At 35.2% G+C, this 15,553-nt stretch overlaps 1 long non-coding RNA gene across 1 annotated transcript; it reads right to left on the reverse strand.

Moving 5' to 3' along the window:
• Positions 1-2,458: 2,458 nt before the first annotated feature.
• Positions 2,459-14,674, reverse strand: LOC148949291 (uncharacterized). Its single transcript, XR_016142075.1, has 2 exons — positions 14,521-14,674; positions 2,459-2,612 (listed from the first exon to the last, which is right to left on the reverse strand). It is a non-coding gene; the product is annotated as an uncharacterized LOC148949291 (long non-coding RNA).
• Positions 14,675-15,553: the final 879 nt, after the last annotated feature.

Genomic DNA, 15,553 nt, shown 5'->3' on the forward strand with positions numbered 1-15,553 from the left:
ATGTGTTGACGCTCTCACTGCCACAATGAAACTGAGCTAGCAACATCAAAAATTGTCTGAGATAGAGAGAGAGAGAGAGGAGTAAATAATCCTTGAGCACCATCTTTCTTATGAAAAAAAAGTCCTAAATTTCTAAACTAATGTTTAAAAGCATATCCACAATATCATTTTGCCGTGTCGTGATCAATATATCAATAAATTTTGTAAATTCATTTGGACCACATTGTAGAAGCTTCGTGCAATGCTGTAATGATGGTGAATCAGTTTTCATTATATCGACAAACATTCCCCGAAAAAATATCTTCCTTTGAATAGACAACTCTAGAAAATTGTCATCTAGAACCAAATGTTTTTCCATTAGAACTAGATTCCTCATGATTCGATCTTTCTCGAATCTTTCCATTTTTAGAGTCCTAACTCTCTCCCAGCCAATTTCAGACTAACCGGAATTTCTTTCTACTCTAAGAAATATACACTAGTCTATTATAGAAAGAAAAAAAACCATTGGTTTAGAAACAATTTTATTGAACATAATTACAGTAATAACATTCACTGATGAATTTTATTCTCATCAACATATTTCGATAGGACATCTAATATAGGCCAAAGTTTATTTATATGGAAAACATTCCCTTTTCCAGCAAAACATAGCTGCTCCCCCTCCTTAAATTTGCTTAATGATGCAACATATTTAGCATACATAGTGTTCAATTTAAGACATAGTCTACAACCAGTGGTTCTTTCCACAGCCAAATTAGGTACTCGTGCATCATTGATGCTGCTGTCGGTTCCATCATTAATCTCCAATAATGTAAATGCACCACTCATTTTTTCCTCCACTAATATCCTCTCAAATAAACTATTCTCTCTGAATTCAAGTCTCTTACTAATATGAATTGTAAAGAAAACTATTCCTTTTATTCAAATCCCAATCACCAATCAAGTATGCTCACTCTCTTTGAAAAGGTGTCAAGCTTCTATAGAATAATGCTGAAATTGCTATGGCAGTACGCAAATAACATAGAAATTGCTATATGTCTACGCAAAAGTATTTCCTATATGTCTAAGCAAATAGCATGGTAATTCCTATATGTCTAAGCAAATAGCATGGTAATTCCTATATGTCTACGCAAAAGTATTTCCTATATGTCTAAGCAAAAGTATTTCCTATATGTCTAAGCAAATAGCATGGTCCTATGACAGTACGCAAATAACATAGAAATTGCTATATGGCTGTTAGAATCCAGAAGGCCATGTGAGGGAGCTCTGAATCTCTTTGAAAAGGCGTAATGCCCTGTAGAATAACATTGAAATTGCTATATGTCTCCGCAAAAGTATTTCCTAAGCAAATAGCATGGTCCTATACCTGCAAGCAAATAGCATGGAAATTGCTATACCTGCAAGCAAATTCAATATGTACATACTACTTACACAATTTAAGAAAGCGGCATCGTAAATACATTTTAATAGAATTTTTGTACTTTTTAGCCGTCCTTCCACAGAGAGGAATTGATTCATCTTGTTTATCTTATACTTCTTACAATAAAATTTGTGTTTAACTGTCTCATGTGGAGGGACGATTTCTATTGTGTCGCGTTTGTGTAGGCTTTTCATAGGAGCCTTTCCAAGTTGCTCTAATCAGAGTTTCGTATATAGTACAGTTTTGGCACAAAGTAGCTTGTTTTGGCACACAAAGAAGCTTGTTCATTTTGCTGTATTCGATACTTCTGGTATTAGAAGTTGTGTTTAGCTAAACACATGTTGGCAGACAATCCTGAATGTGTGGTACATTGAACAATATTTGCTCTACCGAGGAGCCCCTTCAAATTTCTCTTTTCGTCATTTTATTTTGTCATATTTTGCACAGTTTCGCTACACAGAGGAATTTATCCAACTTTCTCTTTTGGCCTTTTGTACTATTGAGGATTTTTTTAGGTGTGAGTGGCCTTTTTACTTTTAAAATTTATTTTCTTATTACATTTGTCTACAAATCAAAAAGGTATGCAGATTTGAAATCGTAATATCCCAACCATAGTTGTATGATTCTATTCTGTATTTATTAAAAATTTGGCTAAATATATTTTAAAATTACTTTTATTTATTTTACTCGATACAGGAGAAAGCCATAGGCTTGTCGCAATAACTCAGCAAAGCTTTTCTTATAAAATCACCAAAGGACGCCATATCCCGGGACATTCACTTAAAATACTGATTTCAGAGCCTATATCTGAAGCCTATATTCAGAGCCTTCAGAGCCTATATTCAGAGCTATGATCTGAAGCCTTCTTAAAACATACTATTGACTATATATGAATTAAGCCAATCCTCCAGTGCTCCTCAACTTCCTCAACTCAACTGTAATGTTCCACTTCTGGTGTAATACCAGCTGATAGCATATTTATCTGCAATTGAGAGTTGCAAAACAAACCATATACATACACCATCTTTTATTAAAAGACCCACGATCTTTTACATGAAAAAATAGATATGAAGTTTATTTTCTAGAAGTTTTCCCGTTGACTTTTCAGGAAGTTGATCTCAGGCTCCCTTTGTGCTGTCTTTCTTGAATCAGTTTGTCGCCTGTAAGGAGAACGAAACCAAGACTCTTTTGCCTGCAACAAAAAAACGAACACGTGGGTCATACTAGTGATTAGATGTATTAATTCATAACAGAATACAGACAGCATGGGTTTTTATCAAGATCCATACACTTTTTTCGGTTCTAGGCGTTTAATCCCCCTCCCCCCAGAAAATATTCCCCCGTGGAAAATGACGTTTCCCAGTTTGAGAATTTTATTTGAGTTTTGTGGTTTTTTAGTTTCGTTGTAAAGTGCTAATTAAAGTGAGAAATAGTAATTTACACACCATATGTATCTTAAAAACCTGAAAAAAAATAAATCGCAAATCCATTTTGTTGAAAAGATTTCCATGTGAACTTTTGCAATTTTTGGCAGTAGCGAAGACAAAATTAAAAAAAAAGAGAAGAAAAAAAATGTAGGCGAATAATCATCAAAATTAAGCTAAAAGCATATGGAACAAAACGGCTCACGACGGTTAATCTATAATTTGAAAGGATAGTTGGTTTTGGGAACCAACAAATTCTTATTATTTAAGTTTTAACGGACATAAGCGTTGTCAAATTCTACGAGCTTGTTTTTCTTATCTTCCAAGTGTAAAACTACCACAAATCACCATTAATAAAGAAATGAAATCCAAAACGAACAGAAATTACAATAGATAGCTTAGTCAAACTCAAAACGAGCAAAAATTCAAAGGAGTAGGGCTGACAATTACCATGTCTTCTCAAGACCGGAACATAATTTGCGCCTTAATAAAAAAAAAAAAAAACCGTTTATTATCAGGTTAGTATACATATTCTAATATTTATCTTTTTTATTCTTAATACTTGTTTGTTTAATAAAGTCAAAAAAGTGAAAACATTTAAAAATGTATTTTGTTTTCAGTAAAGTGCAAATTATGTTCTGATCTTGAGAAGGTGTAGGGTTTATCAGCGCTACTCGTGTTAATTTTTGCTCGTTTTGAGTTAGACTCGGTTATTTATTGTAATTTCTGTTCATTTTGGGTTTACAGGTAATTTATTTATTGATGGTTTTACGCTTGGAATACTATTTGAATTTATTTCTACTCATTTTTGGCATAATAAAGTTCTTTATTATTCTTTGAAAAACTTGTTTTGTAAAAAAAACTTTTTTTTAAATTAATTTCTGTTCGTTTTTTATTGACATAGTTTTTTTTCATAGAAAAAAAATATCTTATATCATTTTGTTGTTTTTGTTCGAATCAATAGTTGTTGCTTTGAAAATTGTTTGACTTTATTTCTGCTCATTTTTGGTTTGATGATGCTCTTTACTTTTCTTTAAAAAATTGTTCCGTATGTTTCCCATTAACAAATACTATCTGTAAGTAATTAAATAAAATCTTAAAACGAACAGAAATTATTACGAATGTTAAAGGGATTGCCTCCTCCTCAAGACCTCGCTCTTTACGCTAAGTTTTTTATAGAATTTTAAAATAAAGCTTATTATTCTAATTAAACGGCCATTGTGTTTCAATTATTTTTAAATCAAATAAGAAGAGTAAGAGCAAGTAAGAAGAGCAAGGTCATGTTGAGGGGGAATTCCTTTCATATACATAATAATTTCTATTCGTTTTAAGTTTTCATGATGCTCCTTAGTTTCAGTTGAAAAAACTTTTTTTTTATTTTAAATAATACCGGGAAATCCAGCTCTCTCTCCATGAAAAGTTCCGGTACTTGTGTATTATACGCCACTCACTCAAGTTTGCGCTGTGCAAAACTCGAGAACAAACTGGTTTCTTCGTTAATATCTTCGTTATTTTAGAAATAAATTTGGGCTACGTATTTGCAAATTAGGGGGTGGCGAATGGGGGTAAAGTATAGCGGGTCTGCATGCGCTAGGTACAATTATTCTGTATATTATGAAGTAGGAATTGTTTTCTGACTTCAAACTGTCCAAATACTTTACGCCCCCCCCCCTAATATGCAAATATATAGCCCCAATTATATATTTCCCATCTATTCTGTCACTTAGTTTTGTCTTGTCTCACGCTAAGCTGAAGGAAACCAACGAAGAAACCGGTTTCTTCTTGATTTTTACACAGCGTAAACTTAAGTGAGTTGCATATAATACACAAGTACCAAAATTCGTTCCCCCTACGGAAAAAAACTCAAAATTCTCAAATTTGGAAAACCTTATTTTCCACGGGGGTATTTTCATGGGGGTATTTTCCTCGGGTGGTGGTGGTATTTTCCGGAGTGGGGTATTTTCCGGGGTGGTATTTTACGCAAGGATGGGGGGGGGGTATTTTCCGGGGGTGGGGTAAACGCTGGCCACATTTCTTTTAATGTCACCATTAAAGGTTTTCTAAAGTGCTGGAAGGAGGCGAAACCAGTCAGTTATCCCTGCTTCCCTATTGCTACTTTTGAGGTAAGGAGGTACCATACCGAGTGTTGCGGAGTTGAAATTTTGATTTGTACCAAACACAGCTTGAAATACATTCTAAGACCACACTGGCTATACTGAAATATGAAACTAAGAGAGGAAAGGAAATAATAAATGAAAAATAAAATTAAAAAAGGTGAGAAAACGAGGATGTTGTCAGCCAGTGACACAACATGAAGACGAAGAACAAGCAAATATTTCGACCAGGACCTCCGCCAAGTCGTCCTCACTCAGTGCTAAACAAAAAAGAAAAAAAAGAAAAAAACGAAGATCTAACCTTTCTAAGTTTACCCGACAACGACAGAACAGACACGAAATAAAAACCAGGTAGGAATCAATGAAAAAGAAATTACCAAGATGATTGAGCAAAAATACTTTGCCTTGGAATAGCCTTAACTGGTCAACAGTTTCGGTTTCCATTAAATATGCAAATAGGTTCTCTTAAGTTAGACTTGGCGAAAATATTGATTGAGTCTTTTAAAAGTAAATTGTTCTAAATTGGGCTTAGTGAAATATCTCCAGTGTCTCTATATCCAAATTTCTGTTTATATATCTTTTTTTTTATCTCAATTACCCCTTTAAAAGACTGCGGTATGCCATTTACAGTAGATATTAAAGTTGCCTCCTCAAAAAGAACCAGATGTGTAGGATTTTCAAATATATGTAGGGCCAAGGCCGAATCAAAGTTGTCATTTTTATTTTTCAATCCCAGGGACTTATATATTGAAATTTTGTGTTCATGCAAACGTTCACCAAGTTGTTGATGGGTCCTACCAATTTAAAATTTCCCACATAAACATGGGATTCTGTAGACACCACTACCTAGTACAGGTCAGTTTGATCTTTTCCTGAGTTGAAAAATGTTCAACTTGTTGTTCAGTTTTGAAAGAAACAGAGAGATTATGTTTATTTAAAATTTTTCTAAGTTTATCGCCTACCTTGCTTTTATTATTACATATTGAGGGGGGGTTAGTTGCCCTCCAATCACTTTTGACTATTAAAAAGGGCACTAGCCCTTTCAATTTCCACCAAATGAGCCCTTTTTGAAGTTTTTACAACAACACTTTCAATAAAAAACTTATATGCCCCCAGGGCTTTATTTACAACGCTTGCCCTGGGGGCTGTGAGGGGGTTGCCATCCTCAAATACCTAATTTCCAGAACTTTCAACTACGTTGAACAAAGTGGATATCTCAAAATTTTGATTGGATGTAATTGGGGAAATGGTGGGTGTGAGAGGGGGATTAGTTGCCGTTCAATCACTTTAGACTATTATAAAGGGCCCTAGCCCTTTGAATTTCCAATCGAATGAACCTTTTTTGAAGTTTCTACGACAACGCTTTCTATAAAAATCTTATATGCCCCCAGAGAATAACTTACAACCCTTGCCCTAAGGGCTGTGGGGGAGTGTCCTCCTAAAAAACATAATTTCTATCTGGGAATCTACTACACTGAACAAAGTGACTATCTCAAAATTTTGATTTGATGTGTTTGGGGAAATAGTGGGCGTGGAAGGGGTGTTAGTTGCCTTCCAATCACTTTCGACTATTAAAAAGGGCACAAGCCACTCCAGTTTCCAGTCGAATGAACCCTTTTTGGCGTTTCTACAACTCCTTCGATACGAAGTGCCCTGGTCTAAAACCGAAAAAAAAAAAATAATAAATAATATATTGTGCCAACATCGTTCTTTTCTTAGGCAGCGCTATTGCGCTTAATAATAATTTCTATAATAATAATAATAATTAATAATAGGAATAATTTCTGTTTGGTTACTTTTTTATATAATTTCTAACCACCTCCAATCTAGGGGAGATGAGACGCCTCAACCCTTATTGTACAAGAATTGAAGGAAAAAATAAGTTTAGAGTGGAAAAAAATCCAAACACAGTGTCGTTTCTGTTTGTATTTTTTTTTTTTACCAAAAAACAAGAAATATATCTTTAATTCTTTGTTTTAAAAAAAAAAAAAAATTTAGTAGCACATAAGAAAGCAGCTCCAAGTGAGTAGCTTCAACACAGAAGGTTAACTAATAGGACAGATTTGTATACCGACATGATTGTGGAAAATTTTGCTAGCTCAACAGAAATATGCCTTTAGACTTAGGGAGTTATTCGACCTGTCCCTAAATAGCAAAACCACTCATTACTTAGAAATGAATCGAAATTTCAAATAAAGATCATTTCTTGTGCAGGTACGATAAATGGTATTATAAACTAAGTTCATTTCAATCATTTCAAAAATTTTGGGAAGAATCACCTGAATTCTCCTATAGAACTGTTTTCATTTGTTTTTCTTCCTCTTTGGATGCACAATCTTACATAGGGAGAGCATATTGCGGTGGAATTGTCAAGTAGATAATTTGAATAAGTAAGTATAATAATAAGTAATCCTTCTTTTAATACGCAACTTTGGTAGTTCCAGAACCACATGCCTACACTTCTCCAACCACTAAGTGGCAAGGGGATGGGGTCAGGGGTGTAATTATCTATGGGGCAAAGGGTACAAGTGCCCCTCCCAGACCTCGGTTTTCCCCACCCCAGTCCTCCCCCTAAAATTTAGTTTATCCAAAAACGTTGTCAAAACTAAGATAAGCCTGTATAATTCAAGCATCCACTAAAACAGGTCAGTTTTCTTTAGTACATTCTTATTTTTTTTATTGCTATATGGCTCGTTTTATAGTTTTCTCTGTCATTTTCATTTGATTTGGGAAAATCTATTCCAACTTTGATCCCCTCACAGGAATTTTGACAATATTACGCCATTCGTTAAGATATGGATATGGTGATCTACTAAGAATGTCGTTGCTAACCATAAATGGATGACCTCTTTCCCCTTTTGAATCAAAATGTTTGACAACAGATGCACAGCCACGGAGGGGGGGGGCTAAAGGTGTTATAGTCCCCTCCCTAAAAAAAACTTACATTCTGTTTTTAAAATCTTATTTAATCTGCTCGGTTTCATCATTCATTACTTAGTCCCTACTCAAAACTTGCATTCAAAGAGCTAAAATAAACTTAAAGTAATGCCTTAAACACTTTTTTTTCTAAGGAATTTTTAAGGTTTTCTGTTGGATGGCTAAGGGGCCCCCGTTCAGCCCCCCCCCCCCCCTTACTTATTTTATGAGTGCGCCACTGCTTGACAAAATGCCTTCCCGGGAAATGCTTTAAAAAATGAGTGCATCACATTTATAAATACAGTGAAATTATCTAAAAATACTCATGTAGGACGGCACCAAAGTGCCGTTTTTAGTGCCATTTGGAATTTGGTGATGGTGGAATTTATAGGAAGGACGTAGATATGAGCAATATCTTTTATATGAACTAATAAAAATCTGCTTAAGATAACTGCAATATCAACACGCCCAATAACAATACGCCCATACCGATACGCGTGATATCGATAGGTCCGATACCGATACAGCGTACATTCCTTTCCCAACGGTCTATGGAGGGTCATATCATCAAAAAGCCATAGATATTGGACCTTTGAACTATGGTGAATAGAATGGCTATCTCAAAATTTTGATTGGATGGCTTTGGAGGGAGGAAGGCTTTAGGGAAGGAGGCTAGTTGCCCTCCAATCTTTTTGGTTACTTAAAAAGGACACTAGAAAATTTAATTGCCGTTATAATGAGCTATTACACATCTATCTACGATGTTATGGTCACTCCCTAGCCCTGCTAGAAAAAAAAGAAAAAAAAAAAACGGATACAGATCAGTGCTACCCATACAAAAAACTGTTTTTCCTTGTTTTTCAAGGAGGGGGACTGTAATTTTTCTTTAAAAGGTTGTCGACCATGCTGATTCCAATGGTACACTTTTCATTTTGATCCGATGCCAGTTCCGAGGGGTTTTAGGTTTTTTTCGAAATTAGCATAAATTTCTTTTCGCAATAAACTTTTACTTTTAAGACGAATGGAAATAATTGTTACCACTCCTGATTAAGTGTCATATGGCAATTTTTTTCGCTAGGTTGTTTTTTTCTTAACGCATTTTTTTAATTTTTGTTTACTATGGGTTGTGGATTGCTCTTTACTAGGTTGCAGCTACCGCTGCAACCATGATTTGATGTAAATATTCTGAAACAAATAGTTGAAAAGAAACGTTCGAAAAAATCCCACAGAGTCTCTTCAGATCTCAAAAAAGAGACAGAGAAGTCACGAGACATCAGAGTCAAAATTGTGCTGAAATTTAGACTTAAAGAAAAAGTTGTACAGACATACAGGTCGGAGGAAAATGTACATAATTTGGTATAATTGTACCACCCATCGCAACGCTGAATTAGCATATTGCAATGCTTTTTTGATATTATCTGGTATCCATTTATATAATACTCATTGTTTTGGGTACCTGGCTGACTGACCGTATTTCCAACAGAAGGCTGTGCGAAAAGTGTCGTTCAATTCCGCTTTCTAGGGTAATAATGAGAGAAAGGTTGATACGGTTATGTCACGTTCTGCGAATGAAGGATGACAGATTGCCAAAGATTGTCCTTTTCGGCTAAACGGAAAGCATATCACCCGCGGTGGGGTGGGAGATCATCGTAAAGATGGATTTAAGGGAAATGGGAACTACCTGGGAGGGTTTAAGAAGAGAGGCTTTGAATAGGTTGGAATGGAGGAGGAGCTTGCATAGCTGCGTTGGCCTCAGGCGTTTTGGTGATGCGGTGAGTTGTTACTAGTAGGAGTAGTAATATTCATTGTGCTCATGGTAATTTCTATTCACTTAATATTCGTTAAGTCTCTTTTCAGATCGGTCTCTTGTTATGTTTCTTTTTAATTACCCAGCAGCTTGTATGAATCCCAAATCTTATATCTGGTAATTGCTGTTCGTTTTATGTGAGTGAAAAAGGTAGCTAGTAATATATCCATTTTCATAGTAGCTAAATCATGTAAAACTGTAAATATTTTTTACCACAAATCTATTTGAATAAATTTTATTGAACAGTTTAGGATTGTATAAGCATAGTTGTAATTGTTCCCATAGCCCTAACTTACACATGAAATATTCCTGGCCTGGTCAAAAGCAACATATAAATAATTAGCTGAGAGTACACTACATATTTAAATATTATCAATTCTTCACCTTTCTTCTCTTTTTTCACCTTTCTTGAATCAGTCAGTGGCTTTTATAAGAAACATACATAAAATGTTATCATCTAAAAAATATTAAATTAACCCAAGTTTCGAATTTCGCTCATGATAAAATATATTTGACATAGACTACAGATACGAATAGGGAACAAAAAACCTAAGAATGCAATTCTCAAAAGGGTTGAAAAACGTTGAGTCCACCAATAATTCAAGATATAGGTGCTCAAATTACCCATACATTATTTATCAAAATAATCGGGTAAAACTTCTGTGTTGCCAAACATAATTTTACCTTGCTGGAACCAGGGTTACCAACTGTCGACGTCTAAAAAGGGTGCAAATCAAGGCTAAAAAGAGCGATTTTTGATAAAAAAAATTTCAAGTAAAAAAAATTACGCGCATCCACCTCTTACACTCCCCCCCCCCCGCCGTGAGATAAAAAAAAGAGTATATTTCACACGAAAAGTGTGCAACTTGGCAGCCTTGGCTGGAACAATATTTTAGAATTAAAATTATAATTAATACATGTGAGCGTTTTGACCTTTTTTCTATTTGAATTTATTATAGTTTGTGTTTTTAATCAGCCAGCAGCTTGTATGAAGCCAAACCCTATTTCTGTCAATTTTGTTAATTAAGTCTATTTATGCCAGCTTTCTTCGATCGGTCAGTGGCTTGTATAATCCTATGTATCCTATGATCTTCGAAAATAAAAGGAAGAAAAAAATATCAACATCTTTAGCATTAGGCTATATCTTTTGCAGTACCGTCTTGCCATACAGAGGATTTTCTGGTACCTTCCACAATTATAAGCACTGTTGATAAATCCTTAGGTGATACCTTGGTGTTATGTGTGTTTTAGTTTAATTGGTTTACTTCTGTGACGTATTTTCGGAAGCCTATCCCGTTATTTATTAAGAGTATGCACAAACAGAAGCCGATAACTTCACCTTTTTAAATTTATTGGTTTCACTGTAAAATTTTGAGCCTCTAAAAAGAACACTGATTGATTCTTTCGTATCAAATTTCCGAAAAAAAGCCGGTAGACAGAAAAAGGTTTCTGAGTCAGAGATTTTATATTAGTAAAATCCGTAATTCTTTGTGGTTTATTTTGTAAATGTTAAAATCAAAGCATCACTAAATATAAATACATTCTTAGACCACACTGGCTATACATGACAAATGAAACTCAGAGAGGAAAGAAAATAACAAAATGAAAAATAAAATAAAAAAAGGTGAAAAAACGAGGATTTTATCAGCCAGTGGCGAACCATGAAGAAGAAGAAATAAGCAAATATTTCGACAAGGACCTCCGCCAAGTCGTCCTCAGTGCTAAACAAAAAAGAAAAAAAAAAGAAAATTTAACCTTTCGAAGTTTACCCGACAAAGACAGAACGCATTTTTTTTTTTTTCTTCTTCTTTTTCTTTTTTTTTAGCACTGAGGACGACTTGGCGGAGGTCCTTCTCGAAATATTTGCTTATTTCTTCTTCTTCATGGTTCGCCACTGGATGACAAAATCCTCGCTTTTTCACCTTTTTTGATTTTATTTTTCATTTTGTTATTTTCTTTCCTCTCTGAGTTTCATTTATCACTAAATATCGAAATGATGTTTCAAAACCACTACTAGATGAGTAAAAGCATGAAACTTGTCAGCGTAAATACTACAGCGCTACCTATACCATGCCTAAACCAAAAAGGAATAGAATATGAATTAAATTAGAAGAGGGCTAGAGCACGAAATTGATGTGAAGAATGGAAGGAGAAACGCAATTTTTTCCTGAATGATAGACAATGAATAAATTATACTATTCATTGCAGAAACAGAGAAATTGTGAAAACAAGCTGATTAATGGAGGTCCCACAAATCATAAAAATGTCCTTGATACCTATTATTTGTCTGAAAACAAAATGAAATATTCCAGTTGAAAATTACTAAGAACCAGGGTGACAGTTTTTTCATAATATTCGAGTCATTTTAAAAAATTCCGTTAAATATAAACAGTCTTTTCAGTACACATGTTCATCTTTTCATATTTAATGTTAACACTCCTCTGTCATTTTCTCAATTTCAACTAAGATTTGGGATAAGTAATCTGTTCTCCATGAAGACATTTCATCAATAAGAGCACAGAAGTCACAGAAAAAGGAAAGAATATCAAAGCATAATTAATGCATAATAAATTTCAACCAGTACTCAATGAATTCCAGTTGAAAAACAAAATAAACAATGAATATCAAACAGTTCGTGGTAACGAACTGTTTGATAGCGGGACCCGGCTCAATAGTAACCGAAAATCTAAAAACGGAACTTGGGTACCACAAGATATATCAAAAGAATAAGCTTTTTACGCTGATTTCAAATATATAAGCTTCATTCAGTTTAGTATTACCCAGCAAAGGCTACGAGCCTGAGAAAATTTGTCTGATTTTCAGGAAAGGGGGAAACACCACCGTAAAAGTCATAGAATCTAAATGAAAATCACACCATCAGATTAAGCGTGTCAAAGACCCCTACTGTAGAGACTTCAAGCTCCTACCTGCAAAAACGTAGAATTTTGTATTTTTTGCCAGAGGAATGATCACGGATGCGTGTTTTCTTGTTTTTTTCCAGGGGTGATTGTATCGACCCAGTGGTTCTAGAACATGGGAAGAGGGCTCATTCAAAATGAAATTTAAGGCTCTAGTGCCCTTTTAAAGTGACAAAAGAGATTGGAGGGCAACTAGGCCCCCTCCCACGCATGTTTTTTCTCAAAATTGTCCGATCAAAATTTTGAGATAGCCATTTTGTTCAGCATAGTTGAAAGGTCCTTTGGAGATATCTTGACCCCCCTCAGCCACTGGGAAAAGGTCTTTAAGTTATAACATTTGCCCATTGTTTACGTATAGTTTCTGTTATTGGGAAGTATGCATACATTTTTCGGGAGGGGGGGGGGGCCATTTTCTGTTGTGGTATTTTCCGTGAGGAGAATTTTTCATTGGGAGGGAAGTTTCCAGGAAGTGAATTTTCAGGAGAAATTTAACACTGGAGAATTTTGCCAGAATTCCAATACGAAATTCTTCTTATGTCTTGCTTTCTCTTTGTCGACTCAATTTTACGCTTGGAGATGTTAAGGGTAGTTGTCCGGGGTAAATTTTTACCGGGATTGAATTGTCTAGAGAACATATCCGTGGGGAGGAAGGATATTTCCGTGGAGGTGGAGCTAGATTTCCTGGCATTATTTAAAAAATGATCAGAAGTTAAATAAAAAAGCAGGTTTTTTTTTCAACTGAAAGTTAGCAGCAATATTAAAACTTAAAACTAACCGAAATTATTACGCATATGAGGGGATTTGCTCCTCCTCAACACCTCGCTCTTTACGCTAAAGTTTGAATTCTGTCCCAATTCTTTAAGAACGACTCCTGAAATACAAGGTTTGTTTAATTAGAACAATAAAAAGCTGTTTTTTAAAGTACTAAAAAACTTTGGCGTAAACAGCGAGGTGTTCTGGTGGAGCAATCCCCCTCATATACGTAATAATTTCTGTTCGTTTTAAGTTTTAATGTTGCTCACTTTTAGATGAAAAATCTTCTTTTTTTATTTAATATGCACAGAGTAGTTGAACTAAAGTAGCCCTATTCCATCTCAGTTTTAGCCCCCTTCTGGTACCAAACGTATTACAAAAAATTAACTTGAAATCATTTAAGGTTTTTCACAATAAACCACGAAACACTTGAACACGAAAAATAGGGGCGTTTAAAATTAGGTTGGGATTAAAACCAAACTGAAATACCAATCATTACCCACAAGAAGAAAAAAAGCTGGACACCCTCTATAAGGCTGAGATGAGGTAATAAAAATACAAATTTATTGCAATTTTGTGAAGGGTAACCAAAGAAGATGCTTCAAAGAGGGGGGGGGGGCAGAGGAGGAACAGTCGCCTGGGGGTTGATCTGAAGCAACTTGATGCCACGAGCAGTTTGTAGCAGAGATAGAACTAAAATGAGAAGTATGCGCCCAATGACGCAACACGTCAGTCCTGTTGAATTCAGCTATCCCGTCGCTGGCAAGAACTGCTAGAACAGGAACATGATATCGACGAAAAATTACAGGACTCTGTTTTTACAGCTTTAAATAGTAGAATTAGATACTTCTTCCTTAAGTCTCCCGATGAGGGTTCAATCCTGCTGTTTATTTGTATTATAGCAAAATTTCCGGATATCTATAGCCCCTGAGCTTATGTAATCCCAGGAAAATTTTGCTGAGTCCCCCAAATGAAGCTACAATAGTTTTGGAAAAAAAATCGATAGTCGGATTGACCCTCGCATTGGAACATAACAGGTAACTGCCACCTATTCCTGAAATCAAAATAAGAGAGAAAGAGAGAGAAAGAGAACGAGAGAGAGAGAGAAAGATAGAGAGGGAGAGAGAGAGAGAAAGAGAGAGAGAGAGAGAGAGAGGGGGGTACTTACCTTTTTTCTGTGGTTCTCAGAAGTAGGAGATTTTTCACAAAAGAGTGCTGGCGCCAGAAATGGTGACTGAATGAATTTTTCTGCATAGCCTAGACAACAAGGAGCATCACAGAGAATAACCTGGCGTAAAGCCTTCCATCCTCCCATACAACAGGTAAACTAAAAGCATTTATCAATCAGTCATTAAAAAATTTGTCCAAGTGCTTCAGTTTGAAAATGAAGCATAAAGTATTCCTAAACTTTGTATTAATAACTAACCCGACCAATTACCCAGAAATATTATTTTCGTTATAATTATATAATTCTTATTTGAGCTATTTTGGGAAGAGCCTACTTGAAGCTACTACTTAAACTACAATATTTTTGCTTCAATTTTTGATACACTGCTTGAAACAATCTTATTCCGAGTTCAAAGGTAATGTAGATTAGCTGTTAGATTGGACTTTTATTAATCTAGATTCAGTCTAAAGATTTTCAGTACTATTATTCTTCCGGTTAATCAGTGGTGGTATAAAGGTCCCGAATGGTGACTTCCTCACTATTGTACTACTAATTAGTCTTCTGGTATATAAGCTGGTCATATATAAGCTATATAAGCTATTCATACTTTGCACTCGTACAGCACCTTGGACAACAAAACTATGAACAGTATGGATGAACAGGATTCTCAGAAAATTATTTCGAAAACTGAATACTATTCCCAGTAAAAAAGACCTTTCAACGTTTTCAATCAAAAGCAAGGGTGCCTGCAGAAAATTTTCCAAGGGGGGAGGCATCCCAGATTAAAAGAACTCAACTCACACCGAAATTGCGAAATGATTTATCAAACAGTTCGTGGTAACGAACTGTTTTTAAGGAGCTTCCCGGCTCAATGGTAACCGAAACTCTAGAAAACGGGATTTTGATACCAATAGATACATAAAAATAATCAGATTTTAATGCTGTTTAGTCCTACCCATCAAAAGTTACGCGCCTGAGAAAATTTGGCTGATTTTCAAAAAAAGGGGGAAAGACCTCCTAAAAGTTATAAAAC

Source organism: Artemia sp. Qi Xiang Cuo, chromosome 8, assembly GCF_049724085.1.
Source record: "Artemia sp. Qi Xiang Cuo chromosome 8, ASM4972408v1, whole genome shotgun sequence".
Classification (NCBI taxonomy): Eukaryota; Metazoa; Arthropoda; class Branchiopoda; order Anostraca; family Artemiidae; genus Artemia; species Artemia sp. Qi Xiang Cuo.